The sequence below is a fragment of the Trachinotus anak genome, unplaced genomic scaffold (genome assembly GCF_046630095.1).
Source record: "Trachinotus anak isolate AG129_WGS33_773 ecotype Australia unplaced genomic scaffold, CSIRO_AGI_Tana_v1 ptg000021l, whole genome shotgun sequence".
Lineage (NCBI taxonomy): Eukaryota > Metazoa > Chordata > Actinopteri > Carangiformes > Carangidae > Trachinotus > Trachinotus anak.
The window spans coordinates 4,466,119-4,485,772 of record NW_027273872.1 but is presented as its reverse complement, the minus strand read 5'-3'; the positions used below and the strand labels follow the sequence as shown (position 1 = coordinate 4,485,772).

Here is a 19,654-nt window from a genome sequence, read left to right as displayed (position 1 = left end):
AAATTCATTTCTGATTTATTTTGACAGAAAATGTCACTAAATTGCCACTGTCTCCACATGCAGCTGGTTATAAAATATATTTATATTTTTTCATGTCTGTGTCATATTCATATTCAGCCTAGACGTTGAAACTATAGTGGAAGGTGTCAGTTTTATGAAATGTTGCTGGTATTATGTCAATGTGACTATCAACAGGTCTTTCCTCTATTTTTGCTGGAAGCCACTTGCGTCACGTTTGAAAAATAGTCGAGACATGAAATCTCTAGATCATGCAACAAAGCTGCAAGGTGTCACACAGGCAGTGTGTCCGCTCTTACCTGTTAACATGAACAACAAAATGAAAACCAAGACGTTCTGCAGCCGCTGTTCACATGCCAGACAGCCAGTGTGTGTCCAGCCTTGGTCCTCATCCTGAACCTCTTTTCTCTCCCGATATTAAAACTGAAAATATACGGTCTGAAAATATGTACATGTATCATATGTAAGTGAGGGTTATGGTTACATTATGTCTGGTTTTACATATTTCATTATCATACTTTAATACTAGGGGCTTGTAGTAGTGTCAGTCTTTATCACGCATGTTGGCATCAACTGCATAATTTAAAAAGTTCCTAAATTTAAAATAAATCATCTGAAAACACAAAACGTCAGCTAGAGATTGCGTTTTCCACCAGCCCATGCATCTAATATCTGCTTAATTAGCCAGCTAGCTTCAACTTATGATATCTAACAGTGAAAGTTGTCATTTCAGCCGGAAAAGTTTAAGGTTGCCGCCTTGAGATGAGGAGCTTCTTCAGTTTGAAATCAAAGACCCATTGTTCCAGAAATAAATGTGGCCCCGTTGTCATTGACAAAAACGTGATGTTCATATCAACAGGGGACACAGATTAGCAAACCATGATCAGAATCACTGAGAAACACAATATTGCTCACTGCTCAACAAAGCAACTGAGGCATCAGTAATGACTCTGTCAGTCTGATGAAAACTATACATGCATACACAATCGAGACAGAATGTGTCCCATTGATCCTCTACTCTCATTCCAGCGCTCCTGACTTCTGTTTCTCCTCCTCTGCAGGGGGCCTGTTGGCGTGCTGGGCCGTGGGCCTGAGGGACATTCAGCTGTGTCTAATGTGCTCCCAGCTTGCATCAGGTGCCGCGGTGTTCACACAGACAGGGGCCAACACCGAGCGCGTCTTGTTGGTCACGACAGACACACGTGTTCCTCCTTTTCACGTCAGCCAAGAGGCAGACGACAGTCAGCGACATGTCAATCTCTCAGCTATGGCCTGAACATTCCTCCATCGCAGAGGGAGGAAAACAGGTCGAATTCTTCTCCACATTCAGCCAGATGGTTGGTTGCAATTTCAAAAGCCTCATTGTCATTCTCTGACATTTCACAACCCCCCCCCCCCACCTCTGAGCCTTTGCTTATCTGAGTCATGGTTACTGAAATGAGGATTGGAGCAATATGGAATTTAGATGCCTCACTGGATGATTGGCCATAACTGTCTCTTGGTACAAGGAGGACAATTCTTATGTCCTGATTGTCTTTGAATGCGTAGACACCGTGTCAAACATGAACAAATGAGGAGTATAAACAAACACATTTGCCCACATGAGTTTTGCATAATTTAATATTGATACTTGAAAGCCATTACTAATAGATTCCAATTGGGGTAGACTACTAACGACCTGTTTTGAAGTGTAGCGCGAGAACTGACTGGAGATGTATAATTTTGTAAGTCAGGAACAAAAGTTTGTTTGAGTGGAGGTCACGGCTGAAGCCAGCTGGTCCTGACCTCTCATCTGCTGATGTTTGACTGTTTTTGCTGGTAAATAAACCTTGGAGTTGTGCATTGAACAGCATCACTGTCTGCATCAATTGCTTGCTGAATGATCTGAATAATTATTGCTTTAAAACAAAAAGTTTGTTTTCTTTATCTCACTGCGTCAAGAATCATCCCCTCATAACCACTCCCTCATTCATTCATTCATTCACTACTTCTTGTTGGTCAAACAACTGTAATTTTCACATGTAATATGACACATTGCATCGTGGGATTTCTACCTTGAAGTAGTGTACATGGCATGATTTCTACATTGATCAATTCATTATGGGAATTTTTGAGGGTGCTTCATCATCATCATCATCATCATTATCATCATCATCATTATCATCATCAGGTCCAATTGCCAGAGAAATAGAAACAAAATTGTGAATGTGTAGGACTTTCAAGAGTGGGTTATACTTAATTATTGGTAATGTGCCACTTAGTACCTTAAACAGGAATTATCAATGAATTGCATATAAAGAGATATCTATTAAAGTTAGTTAATTTAATATCTTGCATTTACTAGACTAGTTTTTAATTTAGAGTTTACCTGGAATAATCTGCTATTCCTTACTCCTTAGTTCCTCGGTTCTAAAAGATTTTGTGCATGTACAGTGTTACCACCAGTGTTACCTGAAGATGAATTTATGCTTGCAGCTAACAGAGTAGGTGTCTCACCGTAGGTCTAACCATAGGTTAGCAATGGATTTTAGCTATTGTCGGTGGGAACACTAAAGTTTGGTCTTACATCTGTTTATGCCTTATTGTGCTTTATTAATATTCACCAAAGTATCTGTATGAACATCAGGGTCGTGACGGTGAAGTGAAAGCTTCCAGTGGAAATGGTTTTGCTCGATGTGCGTTACTAGGAAGGACTTGAGACTTCTTTCAGCGCACTTCATGCTGTCTTCACCTTGAATAATGAGAAATGAGAAACCACAAACCTTTCATTGTCTCTCTGTAGCAGCTGCAACCTTCAGCATGGCATTACTTTTTTGAGGATCAGCTAGGGTGTAGCTGCATTGCTTATGCTTTGCTTCCTGCCCTGTGTACAGCATAATCCCTTCATGCAGAAGGCCAACTCATATCAGAACAAACTGAACTGTGCGTGTCAGACCAGAAGGTAGTGGGTTGGGGGGTCATAAACATATATTTGGCTCATGATTTAGATTAATTTAATAATAAAAAAATCAGTCAAGGAAACCAGGTGTTGAACCAGTGGGGGTGGGTGGGCACCATCTGCACCACCCACCTAAAGGGATTGACATATGTGATGAGATAAGAAAATATATTGAACAATATGAGTATAAGACATAAGAAACATTCACTTAACTGCGCCAAAAGTGACACAGTGATCATGTTTGAAGATTGTGGCAGGTCCCCTCCTGTGTGGCAGACGTCTAACTCCCATTAGCCTGAGCTGAAAGGATGCCCTTCAGGTTATTTATGACCAGCAAGACTGACCAAGGTAACAACCACCAATGATCTCCATGTCACTTTCACTAGTTTATATCAAACAGCTCACGCTTCATCACTGCTGACTCTGATAGCTCAATTCCAGCAGCAAAAATGCAATCAACGCCAACATTGACCAGCTGTCGGTGTGAAAAATATGGTGTTTATGAGAGTGAGGCCTGTAAGTTCCAGGGTTATGGTGAGGAGTTACTGACTTCAATAACTCACAGCATTTAGGCGACCTATAGGTAAATGGTAAAGGGAGAAAAGGGAAGCACAATGTCGCAGCTCATGAACATCCCCCATCAGTGGATTCAAACACGTATGGATGTGCAGGATTAGCATAGCACAGTTCCCCACATGTCACCCGCAATCAGGGCGACTGCTCGGTCAGAACTGAGTTTTCAGGCTTGCTGGTGTATGAAATTCATTTACCTCTTCTCAGACTTCATCTTAAATCAGTGGCCATTCAGCTCTGACGGGAGGACTTATGGCATGTGGCCACCTGCAGCACATACAACACAGCAGAACGTGGTGCTCAAGAAGGAAATATTGGCAGAAACAGATGTAAGGTTAGTAGAATCAGCTGTGTCTTCTGTGTCATCTTTGGAATAGAGATACATGATCCCACTTGTGTGTGTGTGTCCCTCGTGTGTTGTGCTGATGGCTGTAGCAGGGAGCAGGGACCAAAACAATCTCTGGCTTTTGCCTTGTCAGGGACGTGTTTGTGCCAAATGTTTTTGCATAGAGAAATATTTAATATGCACATATATTTATATTTATGTCCCAATATAGTCCTTTGCCTCTGTTTTCTTAGAGGTGCATTTGTACTGTTCTGTGAATGCTGCTGTTGCTCCTTTATGTGTTGTTTTTGTTGTTTGTTATCATATTTTCTTTTAAGGGTGCCTTTAATCTGGCCAGGGATAACTGATTAGAATCAAGCTGGATTTATAACTCTGTAAAAGTCTACACAGGCAAGAGTGTTATGGGTAACTTTAGAGTGAATAAGCTTGGAGAGGAGCCGATATGCCCTCATTCCACATCTCAACAACAACTCATTCATAACCATTTCACAAAAGCAATTTACCAGCACTGTATACACACAAATCACAAACAGTGTCAATGTCGCTTTTCACAAAGTAACAAATCGCAGACATGTGTTTGCTCCTGCAAGCTCATGCACAGGTCACAAGTATGGAAGTTGTTTTGATCAGAGAAATATATGCAATTTCATAGGAAGTGATCTCATTATCACATGTTGCAAATTTGGTGGAAAGGCTCCTGAATTTTGTGAAAGCTGATTGGTTCCTGACAAGTGCCAGGTTAGAAGAAAACATGTAATAAACACTTTAAATCTGTACAAGTAAGCAACTGTGGTTTATTTAAACTACTAACACGTGATTTACATTTACATTATTGCAAACTTGCCTTATATTTGTGATATGATTTGCACAGAAAGCATGACTGCTGTCATATTTACATGAGCTCTGTAAGCTCTGTATTGTAGGTTACCATGGAGATGTGCACTAGTTAAAAGGGAGCCAGCTTCTTGCAGCCAGAATTGCAACCTAGCTAACCTAGCTACAACTCTTACTTTGTGATAGAGCCTGGCAAACAAATGTCAGCAGGCAGGCAGGCAGACCATCAGATCAGGCAGTCAGGTAGAACAGAATACACCCAGGTAACGGTGCAGAATGGCAGCGCTCCCTATAAGCCTACTGCTTTAGCAGTTAGCACAAGACATTAGTGTAGTTTAAACAATGACACAAGACACGTGCTGATCAAACCACAACCCTGGAATACTTGCAGACAATTAACTAAAGAGAGAAGCCAAATGTTTTTCCAATGATTTAATCTTATCCTCATCTGCATTTTGTTTTCCTTTTTTCCAGTGGTGAGCAACTCCTTCATTTCATTTGGTACAGTGTTTGTGGAACAGTAGTGTCGCCCAGCAGCAAACATAAAAATCAAGCAAATTTAGTGGGCATACTGACATCCTTGGGTATCCCTAATTTTGGCACTTTTCATCTTTAATTGCTGATGATATAGCCTTGGCTTCAGTTTCAGTACTACTTTTTGTAAATGCTTTTTGCAACACCAAATTTATGAGCGTAGCTATGAAAAACAGACTCAATATGGACCCAATTTACATGTTATGGGTCTTAATCTGAAAATATTTAATAGCTCTCGTCTTAACTCATAAAGCATTAGTAATGGATGCACTAATTCACCACACGTTTTATTTTTAATGACTATTACAGAAGCTCTTCTCCCCTCTACCAGAGGTGTTATTTACTGGATTTTAGATTCCCTCTGTGGCTTATGTAATGCCATTTGTTAACTGCTGGCTTTTGGATTGATGATATCACCTTTAATGCACAGTTAAGGGTGTCTGCAGGCTCTATTGCAGGCATGTTAATCCCTTATGAGACAGTGCACAATCATTTTTCTCCAAGCAAGGACCTTCCACTATTGACCAGGTTCATGCAATCAGAGCCACTAGGTTTTAAAATGAGGACTCCTGGCAATCGACGTCATCTTTTAAAATCCCTATCATTATTTTCTGTACTTATACACATGAAGTACTGCAACAAATGGAGGCCAACAGGGTAAGTTGCCTTTGTCTGGACTGTGGAGGCTTTTTTTTTTTTCAACTCTGATTGAAGACTGTGGATTTGTCAGTTTTAATCAACTGTAGATGGAAAGAAAAGCATGGCTGGCCATGACAACTGACTATCCCTGTCACAGTTTGGTCAGGGTTTGTAGTTTCAGAAACACTGAACAATGAATAAAAGTTTAGTTAGGATTATTGTTGAACAGTCAGCTACTGCTGATTAAATATTTTGATATCTGCCAGGGTTGGCCTCACATAGAGCCTTTTAGAGCTATTCTTGTGAGAACATGTATTTAAATCTTGTGATAAATTGCAATGTTTATCTGTGTGATGCTGGAACAGAAGCACAAGTAACAAGTAACAATATTTATCCAAAGTTAGTTATTCTGTCCATCTAATGAATGCAACTCCAAGTATTTACTCTCCTTTCGCCCTGTTTTTGATCCCGACCCTCTCCTGAGGGAAATACCCAACTCTTAAGCTGCTAATTGCTCTGCTAGGTTATAAAGCTCTGTAAACCAATGGAACTGCATTCAGGTGATAATAGGTTCAACACTACAAGTGACACATTTCACAGTTTTCACATTGTCATTTAATACATTGTTAAAAACTATTAAAAAACATTGATGACACCAGTATTATCTGGGGCACATCTTGTGTCAGACAGAAGAGTTTTGTCTATTATGCTGCACCAAGGGAAAACCACACACGTTATAACGCAGTGGGTTTTACCAACGACAGACTGTTTCACACAGCATATACCGGCAACATATGAATGATATGACATAAATGTAACTAGAGTCATGGGTCTCATTACCGTGATTGGAGTCATGGGGAGGTTTGTAGCGTGGGTTTCCAGGAGGGGAAAGGCATGTCAGGGAGAACTCTGGAGTACGTTTTTGTTTGGATTAGGTCCTGTTGGCCCCATTTCCCTTGTGATCTGTGTTGTATTAACTTCCCATATGTGTTTGTCTGTGTGTGTTTGTCAGTGCAGCTGGGCGTGGCCTCCTGAGTTTCATGCTTTCACCAGTCTCCTTCCACACCTGATCTTCATCTTGCCAATCAACGCCACACCATGCAGCAGTTTTCCAGACCAGGCGATCTCACCGTTCTTTGCCAGCTCAGTCACACACAGCGGTGTTGTGCTACAGCCTGTTTTGTGAAATGCGTTTTTCTAATTGGGATTTTTGATAATCATGATTTTGTCCTGTGCTCCAGGTTCAGCATCCTGCTTCACCATAATTGCCACATCCAGCTCTGCTTTTTGTCTGCCTGTCCAGTCCTGCACTCACCTCACCAGCCCAGGCTCCAGTCACCTGTGGCTCTACACCATCGTCCATCGTCAGAGAATCCACGTCCTCCTTTCTGCCTGCAGCCTCCCCTGCAATAGTTTTGACCCTGAACACTTCCCCTTTTTGTGTTTGCAGGAAAGAGCTTATTTGACCATCACCATTGTGTTCTGCTTTATGGGTCCGGGATCACAAAACCTCCACAATTTTAGAGTGGTGCAAAGCAGTGAGCTCAGAGTTATAAGATATTGCACATTTGAGCACAAAACAATTTCGAGCACAATAATGCCGTATAAAAAACATGAAAGTCTCAGGATTACAACAAGGAGATTGACTTGACTGAATTTCCCATTAATCTGCTCTTAATTACATGACGTAAACGCAAGATGTCTTTGTTTGTTTGTTTCTCTGTTTACCTTTAACAAGAACCACAGGCCGGTTTGGAAGGGAAACAAAACCTGCACATCATGAAAAGAGCAAGTGGGTGTGATTAAGTTGATATTCCTATTAAAATACCATGTTACAGCGTTAAATACGCCAACATGTTTTCATCTTGGAGGATAAAGACACTGGGTGAAAATAAGCTGATGTAAATATGGCTCTTAAATACCTTTCTCTGCAGCCTGCTGATTATCCCGTCACATTTCTTCTGTCACACAAAATGTTGGTGAAGTCTTGGATTATGAATCTTTCCTGGAATAGTGTGCCAAACACTGAGAGATCTTCCTTTGAAGCTTTAAATAAAGAGGTGGTACTGCACAGCCGGATCCATAACTCAAAACTTATACTGAAGGGGAAGTTGGTTATTGTCACGTGACCTGCTCACCAACAAGGTCGAGCAGAGCAAAAATCGCCACACGACCTAGGAGTCATAACTTAGTCAAATATGAATGCACATTTTTACAGTCAGTGTGATTTACGTTCTAAGGATTTCATTTCTGTGATGTCCAACATGAATAAACATCCATAAATCCACCTTGAAATCATAGAAGAGAGATTCTCTGTATAATTGAATTTACAAATTAATTTATTGAAGTTATTCATCATTTCCAGATAATTTGGCCATGAATTACCATGTTTTTAAGTTTTCTTCTGTGTCAGACTATTCCAGTAACAGTTATCGGTACATCCATGGGTACACTGAAAACAAGAACTGCCAGAAGAGAAAAGAACTCATTTGGCATACTTTCAATGGCACCAGTTTTCTTACATCTACATATGTGCAAATATAGACAAAAAAAAACAAGAATCTTTTTGTAGCCCACAGCTAGCTAACTCATTGTAACATTATACTTCCTGTTTACATTCCCCAACACCCCTAAAATATGTGAACTCTAATATTAGGAGTGTTAAATTCCATTATTAGCTTACTGAAATTGCTTTCATGTTGCACTACCAATGTGTTTATTTATTTATTTATTCATCTTGACATTACTAAGACCCAGAATGTTCTATTTACACGGCATGGTAGCACACAAATGCATATATACAGTATATATATGAACCTCCTGATCTGCTATAGCTATAGCCGTAGGTGAAAATTGCCTATTCTGCCTATGGACAGAATTATTTTTTATATTCGAGTTCTTATTTCTGTGGAATGCTTTTGAATTCTGTAATATTTCTGATGTTGCTGCTGCCACAGATCTTTCTCCGTCATCTCAGCACATAAACATTTAACGCAGATTCACTTGGGTCCTCTGTCTGGCTCACCAGGTTCAGACTCCACCTTCCAGGCAATTAGTCAGTCAACGCTCCATCACCCAATCAAACAGCATCCATAATAACCAGCGGGGCACCAATTAGGGTGAGGTGTTCCTATCTCCTACGCCAGGTTTCATCTTCCTACACTGAGGTACATTAATGGGGCTGAGTAGCTGTCACAGACCAATATATTACACTTTCAAACTGAAATAGGTCGAGGTGAGAAAATCAAACAGGATTTTGAAGTTACAGAAATGGAAACTTGTGATATGAATCTGCGAACATATTTCTGCAATGGAACAAGTGCCTGTGCTCTGATCCACAGATACCATGTCATGATTCAGCCTGTGTCGGTGATGTTTTGCAGAAGGTAAAGATACTGCTGTTCCTCCTAACAGACAAGCACAGCCTATAAAAAGCATATTGATTGAGCAGAATGGAACCTCCTCACATCTACATCTTTTCTCATCTTGCCAATGCCCTTGGGGGTCAACACAGTGTCTTTGGTAATTGGAAATGCTGCCAAACCCTCACTGTGAAGGACAAAAACAATTTTGGCCAGGATGGGCAATAAATGGGACTAATGTCTTCGCTCACATGCTGTCTGCAGGGCTGAGTTTTGTGTATACAGCCTGAGGCAATGGAAATGTTGCTCCTCTGAGGTCAACTTTGACAAATCTATGAACCCAGCCTGATATAAACCTGGAGGACAAAATGAAACAGCGAGCAGCAAATACAGAAATAAACACTATGGAAATAACCTATATCAATAACATTGACATTGCCGCGCAGGAAACATTCGCTCTCAAAAATAACAAACTGCACCCTTACAGTTTGTGTTTGTTCTCCAAAGTGTTTAGTAGATCTCCAAATAAAACATCACATTAAGATCATCGCTGCCATCCCAGATTTATTAAAAGCTTAAAGTTAAATTTAATTAGCAGTAATCCTTGAAACTAAATTAACAAAATGAAAATTAGTCTGGTGAGATTCAAAATTTTTCTAATTGCCAACATAAATCTAAAGAAAACTACAATAAGTATTGCCTGTGTCAACAAAGCCTGGTCAAGCTTTTTGTCCAAAAAGTACAAAAAGACACAGACTGTATGTGTTTATTTTGGGTCTCTCCCACATACACCGTTCTGCTGACGTAAATCATGTATATTTTAATCTGCCTCTGAAAACAGTCCCCAGCAAAGAAACGACTAACTTCAGTTGAAGTAAGTAAAATACAATACTGAGATCTTTAAAGACATTATTCAGCCTTTAAAAATAAAGCAGCCGTACATATTCATGACCTGTTTTTAAAGATTTATATCCTCAGAGGGAACCAGTGGGTTTGGGGCTGAATGCCACAAACAGAGGATAGGGAAGTTGGAAAGTATTGCAGAACCAACATTGTTGGTTTTGGTGTTTTTGTGGAATTTATTCACGAAAACTATATATATATATATATATATATATATATATATATATATATATATATAGAGAGAGAGAGAGAGAGAGAGAGAGAGAGAGAGAGAGAGAGAGAGTGTATTGCCAGCATTATCTTTTTAAGCTTATAAAGTCTAGTTTTTGTTGAGATGATATCAGAGTAATTTTGACCTAACTCTGTGCTAATATATGCACAGTATTTATATCATGAATATTTATATCATATTTACCCCTTAATCCCCACTAACCTACATTTACATTTAGTCATTTTGCAGACGCTTTTATCCAAAGTGATTTACAACTGAGGGGCAACAATGAAGCTTCAGTGCAGTAGGGGACCTAAGTGTAAGTAATAAGTAATACATCTATTCAATAAGTGCAAGAGGAAGCTACACTAAACAAGCACCCATTTGAAACACAAAGCCAATACACAGCAAAACCACTGCTAAACAGCAGCAAACAATCCAGCGTCTATCAATCCATCTTCAAGATCCTTATTATCCCTGTCAGGATTACAGTTGCAGCAGGGAGAGCACCACAGTTCAGCTTTCCTTTGCACCACCAAGCTGCCTCCACCTCCAGCTGGGGTGACCTCAAAAGGGGATATAACCTCTCCAGCATGTACTGGTCTGACCCCTGTCTGCTCTCTAGCTCGTCTCCTCCCATTAACTCTTGTTTCAAACACATCCAGAGGAAGACGCTCAGGGGTCATCCTGACCAGGTGCCCAAACTACCTCAGATCTTTTTCTTGTTATGTTCAGGAAACATGCAGCTCCAAAACGCCTCTAACTGTGCACTGCAAATCCTACATTATTACCTTGAGTCCAGGCCACACATACAATACACAACAACACAATGCAACGATTAAAAGACAAACTGTATGTTTAAGAGAAGCCTTAAGGAAATAGTTTGACAAAAACACACTTATGAATTAATGTGTTATGTCTCTGTAGTTTAACCCACACAGAAATCAATGTGTACATGTAAAAAGTTAGTGCTTTACAGGCACAGGACCCCTCACAAAAGCACAATGCTCTGTTTTAACATTTGGAATTGTGTAAAACAAACATTGAGTAAAACAACCAATCAGAATCAGAATCAGAATCAGAATCAGAATCAGAATCAGAATCAGAATCAGAATCAGAATCAGTTTTATTGCCAAGTATGTTTTCACATACAAGGAATTTTTTCTGGTGATTGGTGCAATTGATCAGCAACAGTGGGGCTCTCTAGCCTTGTTGATGAGGCTAATAGCAGATGGGAAGAAGCTATTTTTGTGGCGAGAGGTTTTGGTCCTGAAGGACCGCAGCCTCCTACCAGAGGGGAGTGTCTCAAAGAGTTTGTGTCCAGGGTGGGAGGAGTATAACAAGGTTAAGGTTAAGTATACAAGGTATAACATGTTAACTAGTGAGCTTTCAAGGTGGCAGTAGGTTGGTTTTGTTACCTTCATCCTGTCTGTACGGTGGCCCTGATAGTTCAGTGCACTGCAACTTCACAAAACACTTGCAAATAGTCGAAACACAAGCAAATTTAGAAAACATCTCCATCAGTTTTACAACACATGTGCTGCAAATACACACAACAGAACCAAATACAGAAACACACTTCAATCTCCTCATTTAGGTTGAACTATTCCTTTAAATCCAGTGCTACAGACTTAGATAGTTGCAATGTGATGTCTTTCAAGAGATATCATTGCATACGAGTTCTAATAGCATCCCAGTGTCCAGATACTGTATCTACTGTATTTGGGGAGTAAGATGCATCATCTCTGCCAATACACTCAGTTCTACAGCACTGCACAAGCAACTGTGCTGTGCATTCTTTCTGTATCACTAAAAGCCTCTCCATCACATCTAAGTAACCGGCATTGATTTCTCTGAGGAGCTGCACTATGGTCTCTCCTCGCAGTCTCAGTTTACTGCATGAACTGAGTTTGGACTGCAGAATAATGCAAAGCACAGTGGCAGCATTTGTACATTAAAGAAGTCATGCAAACAGTACATCACGTTCAGGTAAATGCCTCTGCTGTTCCAGATTCGGTTCAGTCCCTGTACTCTAATATCTACATGGAAAACTTGCTTGGTAAGACAGAATAATAAAGTTATCATGTTGCTGAATTCACTTGTTCCCTCGTTTCACTGGTATGTAGCGCCAGTATATCATCATAGGCTTTAATAAGTGAGAGAGGGGTTTATCTGTAATCCACAGGCAATGATTGTAAGATTAGATTGTTTATTCAGTCTTACAGTGTTATCTTATATTCTGGTTTTGCAGAGAGAGTGATTTTTGTAATTGCTTTGAAAGGACTTTGGGGTGTGGGGTTGGTTATCAGCTGTTCAGGGGGTATTGTTTTTTTTGCATTTATTAAATTGAAAGCTAAGCAACTGCATGTTATTTCTGCCAATAAAACCATCTCAACATCTGGCAAGCTGTTCAGAGGAAGAATGAAACAGAGGATGAATAAAACCCACAATCAGATATCACTGAATTTTCCTCACTTAACAGTTTGAGCAAACATATTAAGGCCCTTGCCCTTAAATTCCACAGTAAGGAACAAATACATGTCAGGCTCCTAAAAGCCCACACAGTGTATTGTATGTCCATGAATTTGTCAGTGAAGAAGGCTGATCAGGTGACATGACATGGATGCAGGTCTTAAGGTGCAATGCAGGGTCATGGACGTGTGTATGCAGCATCAATCAGACATATTGATGAAGCAGAGCTCTGGGTACAGTCCGTGTGTTTAGAATTGTAACTATGACAACCAAGGTCTGGTATGACTGCCTGTAGCGGCGCTATTTCAGGAGACTCTCCTATGGGTTGTGTCAGAGGGTTGAGAAAAACAACGTGTAGGGTTGTTCAGGTTGGAGGAGTTGTTGGTTTTCAAGGTTGGTAGCATGATTAAAATAATCTGAGTTGCACAATTGTCTTTTTGTATGTCCAACTACAAACTTTATTAACTACAAAACCATCATAATTCCTAAGAAACTGCTGCTCTGCAGTGACATAAGATTCAAATACTGCAACCCTGTCTCCTGGAAATTACATTTATATACTACAAATGTGTTTTGCAAATTCGGTTTTATGGAAAACTGCCGTCTTGCTCATGATTGAGGGATAATGTTTACCTGATCTTGCAGGTACCCCGTGGAGTTTTCTCGATACTGACAAAAAGCAGTCAGTGTTGCTCACCAAATGTGTGTAAGCTTGAGGCCTTACAAAATCTTCTGTGCTTCTCTATCAATTATTTTTCTTTTTTAAAATCCCTGCTTCCTTGCTCAGTCTCTTTCTTGCGTTTGCTCAGAGATTTGTGCTTTTGTTGTTGTTGTTGCTGTTATGTTACCACCACCTGTAGATAAGTGAAATAGTGCGAAACCACATATCCATGTGCAAGCATGTGTATCTTCAAGCAAGTGTAAAAGAACAAAGAAAACAGGGACCCATTCATATAAACACTGATCCATAGCAATACAAATGGTCAAAAACTCCACAGGGAACCTTTGACCGAGGGCTTCGAGTTCCAAAGCATAACCATAAAAACCTTGCATTAGTTTCTCCTGTACTGATATTGTAGTGCAACAGAAATTGTCAGAAAATAAATTTAATGGGTTCTCAGTGAAAGATATGCAGATACATTCAGTAAGAACATTTTGCACCTAAGCAGACATCTTAATCAAATATTCTTTTGACTGGAGGAGTGTTGCATTTTTCTCTAAATTATCAACATATAGATGCAACTTCTTGGAGACAGACTTGAACACAGAGCACAATGCTGTACCATGAAAGATGAAAATGAAAATGTAAAACAAGTAGAGCCCCTGAAAATGAGTCTACCAATATCTTTTGTTCTACGCGGATATCCAATAGAGGGAGTATGATACAGCAAGCTACAATCTGATTGTCTGTCAGGAATTAACACATTGTTAGTGATTTGTGATTTGTGAGAAGAATTGTTCAATTGCAGCACCGTCCTGTAGAGAAACCCTCCCAGTGGTGGATTTTTCAGTGACAATTATTTGCTGTTGGAGTGTTGTTTGTTCAGTCACAGAGCAGGAGGTGGCTGCAGGTCGAATTCACCTCATCATGAGCGGATGAATGCAGCGGCTGCATAGGTGGGGATCTGTCTGCGGTCTCTCCACTTCCCGAGTGTCCTCATGAAAGACTTGTCTTCCAGGCATTTGAGGAAGTTCCATGTTGAAACACTCTCTGCTCTCAGATTCTTATATTCCCATGCTTAGCATCAGCATATTATCCATGATTTGTCACACTGCTCAAGGACCCAGTTTAATTTTAAATTCTTTGTTCTGTGACTTTTATGCAACAGGGTTTTTTCTTATCGCTGATTCTACATTATCGCTGTATCTGTCTACATGCAGAGTACCTCTAAAGTACTCTTCTTATGTCCTTCCCTACAATAGACTGTAAATTAAAGCCATTATAGTTACAGCATAGATTTGTGTGTATGTAAGAGAAAATAATTCCAATTTTTTTTTTCTTTTTCATTACAATCAAATGGACTTTTATCTGAAGTCATTATCCTCTGAGGAAAAACACCTAACATGGTAAATGTGTCTTTGCAGATACAAATACAATGTGTGCAATTTGTTATCATATCAGCTGTGTTGGACATAATATTTTATTCTATAGCAAAATTATAAACTGAATTATAATCAAAATTACATGTCCTAATGTTACATAAATTATTATACATAATTATTTTTATCCAACAAACAAAGCAAACAAATTGTTTGCTAATGGTGTTCAACCTTTTTTGATCTCCAATTATATGATTACTTGGCTAAAATGAGATGGACTTCATGCATAACAAACGCAAAGAAAAACATTTATCTGTCTCAATATCCTGTGTAATTACCCAATTATGCAGTAGGCCAAATTACAAGTGATACTAATGATGCGGTTGGTCACTTGAAAATTATTTCATACAGGGTGGCAAATTACCGCTCTGTGGTTTCAGTCACTCACCAGAACAGATGTTCTTCCTCCAATATGTCAAATCTTTTCGAGGAAAGTAGAGTGTGTGATCCACTGAGAGATGAATATCTGAAAACCTTTAAAAAGGGAGACAAGTGTGAACTTTCATGGTTTATTCTTAAATAATTCTCTTTGATAGAAACGGAGCATAACAAACTGGCTTAGGTCTTGTCTTGTGTTTTTTGTTTGTTTGTTTGTTTTGTTTTGTTCCTCAAAGAACTGATTCAAATGTGAACTGAGAGAAAGTGAGTCAGTTACTAAAAACTGTAACACAACCGAGTTTAAACAATTGTGTCGTCTAAGGTGGTTTCTAAGATTTCTATTGTTATTGCCTTGAAACATTTGTGACATTCAGAACAATTATGTGCCAGGAAGTGATGAGCTGATAAACACAACATAGTCAGAATATTTGATGCATATACTCATTCTGCATATTGTTAGCTGCTCAGTTCAAAAGTTAACTGTTATTTCACATCAGTGAGTTCAATCGAGTTATCTACATCCACATGTCTGGAGATGAGGGAATTCACATTTTATGTTTTAAAATGAACTTCTTCAACCTTATTAGGATGAAGCTAATAAATACCAGGAGTGTTAGATGACTGCTCATCTGCATCAATTAGGATGATGACGTCACAGGCTGACAGAATATCAATACCATGGAAACCACTTGAGTTTTCTTAGAGGCTTTTAGACCACCGTTTAGAGACAGGTAATGTATCTGTTGATGGCAAATGCTTCTTGAAACAGAAGGATGCTCCACTAAATAAGACGTTTCAGCACATCACTTGAGTTCCTGTGTTCTGGGTCCTCCTTTGAAGTGTGGAGATGTCACTGCAGTACCTCAAGGTGAAGTCTAAGAAAGTCATAGTGTTCGCATAAGCCGATGAATGTGGATCTGTGGAAGCATTCAGCACATATTGGTTTGAGATGCACCAAACTGTATAGTATATAACAGCAATTTAAAAAAATCACAAATAGACATCAAATGTCAGCAAAACTAAATGCTCAATATTTATGCAAATGTTCAATAAAAGTAGAAAAGATAAAACTTGAAAGTGTGAAATCCACAAAGCAGCCCAGCTGGTCTGTGATGTCTTTTTACCAGAGAATACCGCAGGGACGGGAGGTGGAAAAGACTTAATTGGCAAGTCAAACTTCATGGTCACTCAGTTCCTGCTCTACAGGAGTGAGCTTGAATTAAACGTTTAAAATTTTTTATTGATTACCTCTTGTCTACATCTAACGTCAGAATTTAATTTGTTCAAACACAGTTAGCATCAACAGTTTCATTTAAAGATCATGGAATTCCTTTTTGTCTTGCAATAAAACTTTGAGCTAAGCAGAGAAGACAAGTTTAATTATATATAAACATATCTCATAGTGTAGTTTCAAGGTAGAAAACCACAGACAATTCAGAGTCTGTATTGACAGTATAATAAAATTATACCTGCTTTCTCTCACTGTGTCATGCTGCTAGAGGAGTCTTGCTGCCACAGGCGTCTTTCTGGCTTTTCCCTGTAAAATTTTTGTCTAATCATAAATTGTCCAGTGCCATATGTGTAAACATTATACAAATGGAGACTAAAGTGGTAAAATATGAAGTCAGCTCCCTGGCCATTCTAGGCTTAAAGAGTCTACGGGGTTTTCTTAGTTCAGTGTCACAGTGTGGCAGCCTACAGTGAGTGATCAATCCACAAAGGATTTATTTTTGTCAAGAAATCATTCTCACGCTGAACACTGGCAATCAGGCCACAATCAGATGCAGTGACACACAATGAAACCTACCTGTGAACGTGACCACTCCAGTGTGAAAGACAGTCAGAGGGTTTAATACAGCAATCACCATCCGGCTCAGATACCTGATTGGGTCCATTTTGTCTCTGCTCATGTAAAAATCAGCGGTTTGGAGAGGGGGGATTACACGCACTTCAGCTCTCATCCAGGACAAGAAAAGCCATTATTTCTCTGGTTTACCACCAGCCAGTGCAAATGATTAAAACAACCTCTGATTGCTTGTAAACACTCATCAGTTCATAGAGAAGCAGCCCCGTTGACTCTTAAGTCGCGATGGCCACGGGCAATACCCAATCAAAGCCAGCTTTTATTGGCTGTTGCTAGGATACCAAACTTTCCATATGTGAATCACCCCGGACATGATGAGATTTGTGCAGGCTTGACACTTGAATGCATTGCATCATTCCACACGCTATGCACTTCAAAAATACTTGGGATGCATAAGAGTAGGAAATCTAATGAGAAAAGCTGAACAGACTGGTGGAGGGACTGCAGACGGCAGCTTGGGAGGAGATTGGATGCCTGCAGGAGGGCTGATATTGAATGCTTTCACACACACTGTTGATGAGAAATGACATGTTTTCTCTGGTCAACAGCAACTTGTATTGTAAAAATAGTCTCTTTTTTCATGGTTCTTCTGGGATGAGCCGGGTAGCTGACAGAAGTATCTTTTTTTTGAGCAAATCTGTGAAAGGTAGATGTCTGTCATTAGCCCAAATCAGTATGCTTAAAATATTCCAAGAGTTTGTGTTAAGAGATTTTTTCCCCCCACTTTCATTTCCTTTGTGCTGAAGGAAACACGTTCCAATTTGTATCAAGCTGAAATTAGCAATAATACTCTTGACACATCTATTCAGAAATATTCACATTTACAGGGTGGTTTACATAGTTACAACTCAGCTCAAGTTTAGACCAGTGGAGAGAGAGCTAGAGAGAAAGATTGGATAACTGAGCATTTCAAACTGAGCCAGTTAACCAAAAAGCTGCAGCATCTGCATTATACCTCACAAAGCACACCTCCTATCACTCCCATAGACAAAGATTCCTCCAACTGGTCCACCCACCTAATGTCCAACACCTGGACTGAGCTGTACATTTCTGGTGGCTACGCTAACAAAGGAGAGTCAGAATCAGTATCAAAATGAGAAATCATTCGACTCTTATTTCAAAAGCATCGCACATACAGAGCAGACGATACAAACGTATAGATACATATATAAAGCTGTGCTCAAAAAACACTGAAAAAACCTGCACCCCGTCAACTCTACACTGCAGTCACCTGTGGACACCAACATGAAGTCATTGTCATCGATTTTTATATATATATATATATATATATATATATATATATATATATATAGATAGATAGATAGATAGATAGATAGATAGATACAGATATAGATATACATGCTAATTCAAGGGGACAGGGTTGGAAATAGTCCTTCACAAAAGTAAACCTGGAAACAATTCACAGTCTACATGTTTTTGTTTCTTTGTTCAGATTAATCCCCAAATAATGAAATATATATAAGGAAGAGGGCACAAACTAACCAATAAACCCAGGCTATAGGCTGGTCTTACAGGTCCTGATGGTGGGTATTTATTCACTATAAACAACTGAGTTCACAAAGCCCTGCATTTATCCCCAGCAGGCCATTGATATGATCCTGAGTGCTGAACTTTCGCTGCTACTTTAAAGTTTTAAGCTGCAACAACCTTAATGTTAGAGGCTTCTGCAGGAAAACTCCAGTAATCAAATAGCCACCTTCAACCAAAATGCATACGCTACTAATTAGCTCTAATGCCTGGAGTTTGTAGATAACAAATTAGGTAAGTTTTACAAGTATCCCAGAAGGTATGACAAAGACCAAAATTTTAAAATCTTGTTGGTGGGCTGCTTCCTGTACTAGATGTAGCTTCTCTTCTGAAGAATGCCTTGAGTTAAGTCACTGAAAAATGCAAGATAACTGCGGGTGCTCTATACAGTAAAGTATATCCACACTATAGAACTCCACACTTGTGTTCTGCGGCTGAGTCTGTGCAATAGGTGTCTAATTGAGGCAACCTGCTGTGAACCACAAGGCAATAGTACATCTTTCCAGCTGGGGGAGACATGTTAACTGGGATTATGACTCATTCGGGAATATTAATGGCTCATTAAGCATTAATAGAGCTTTCAGATCAGTATTTACACTGTACCAGTTTTCAGTTTCTCCCCTCCCACTGGAGCACACGTGGAATAGAGAGACAGAGAACTGTAGTAGGTACTGATGTTTAATCACAAGGAAGAAACTATTTGCTCTGTTACAGAGCAAACAGTGACTGCCAGGTAGTCCAATCCAGTGCAAACAAACCAAGGAATATAAATTCGTGCAAAGTTGTCAAAACATGTCAAATATCATCATGGGCCCAGGGGGAAGGGTGGGTGCAAAAGAAAGCATTAGCAGTGGTGTAATTGGCTGTAAATATTGCAAAACACTTAATGATGTGGGACTGGAATGCATGCTGGCACATATGATAATCCCCTTGT

General features: G+C 39.5%; 1 long non-coding RNA gene across 1 annotated transcript; it reads right to left on the bottom strand.

The window, feature by feature from the left end:
* Positions 1-2,883: 2,883 nt before the first annotated feature.
* LOC139606085 (uncharacterized) lies at positions 2,884-6,861 on the bottom strand. The gene is made up of 3 exons (XR_011684548.1): positions 6,723-6,861; positions 3,727-3,796; positions 2,884-3,533 (listed from the first exon to the last, which is right to left on the bottom strand). It is a non-coding gene; the product is annotated as an uncharacterized lncRNA (long non-coding RNA).
* Positions 6,862-19,654: the final 12,793 nt, after the last annotated feature.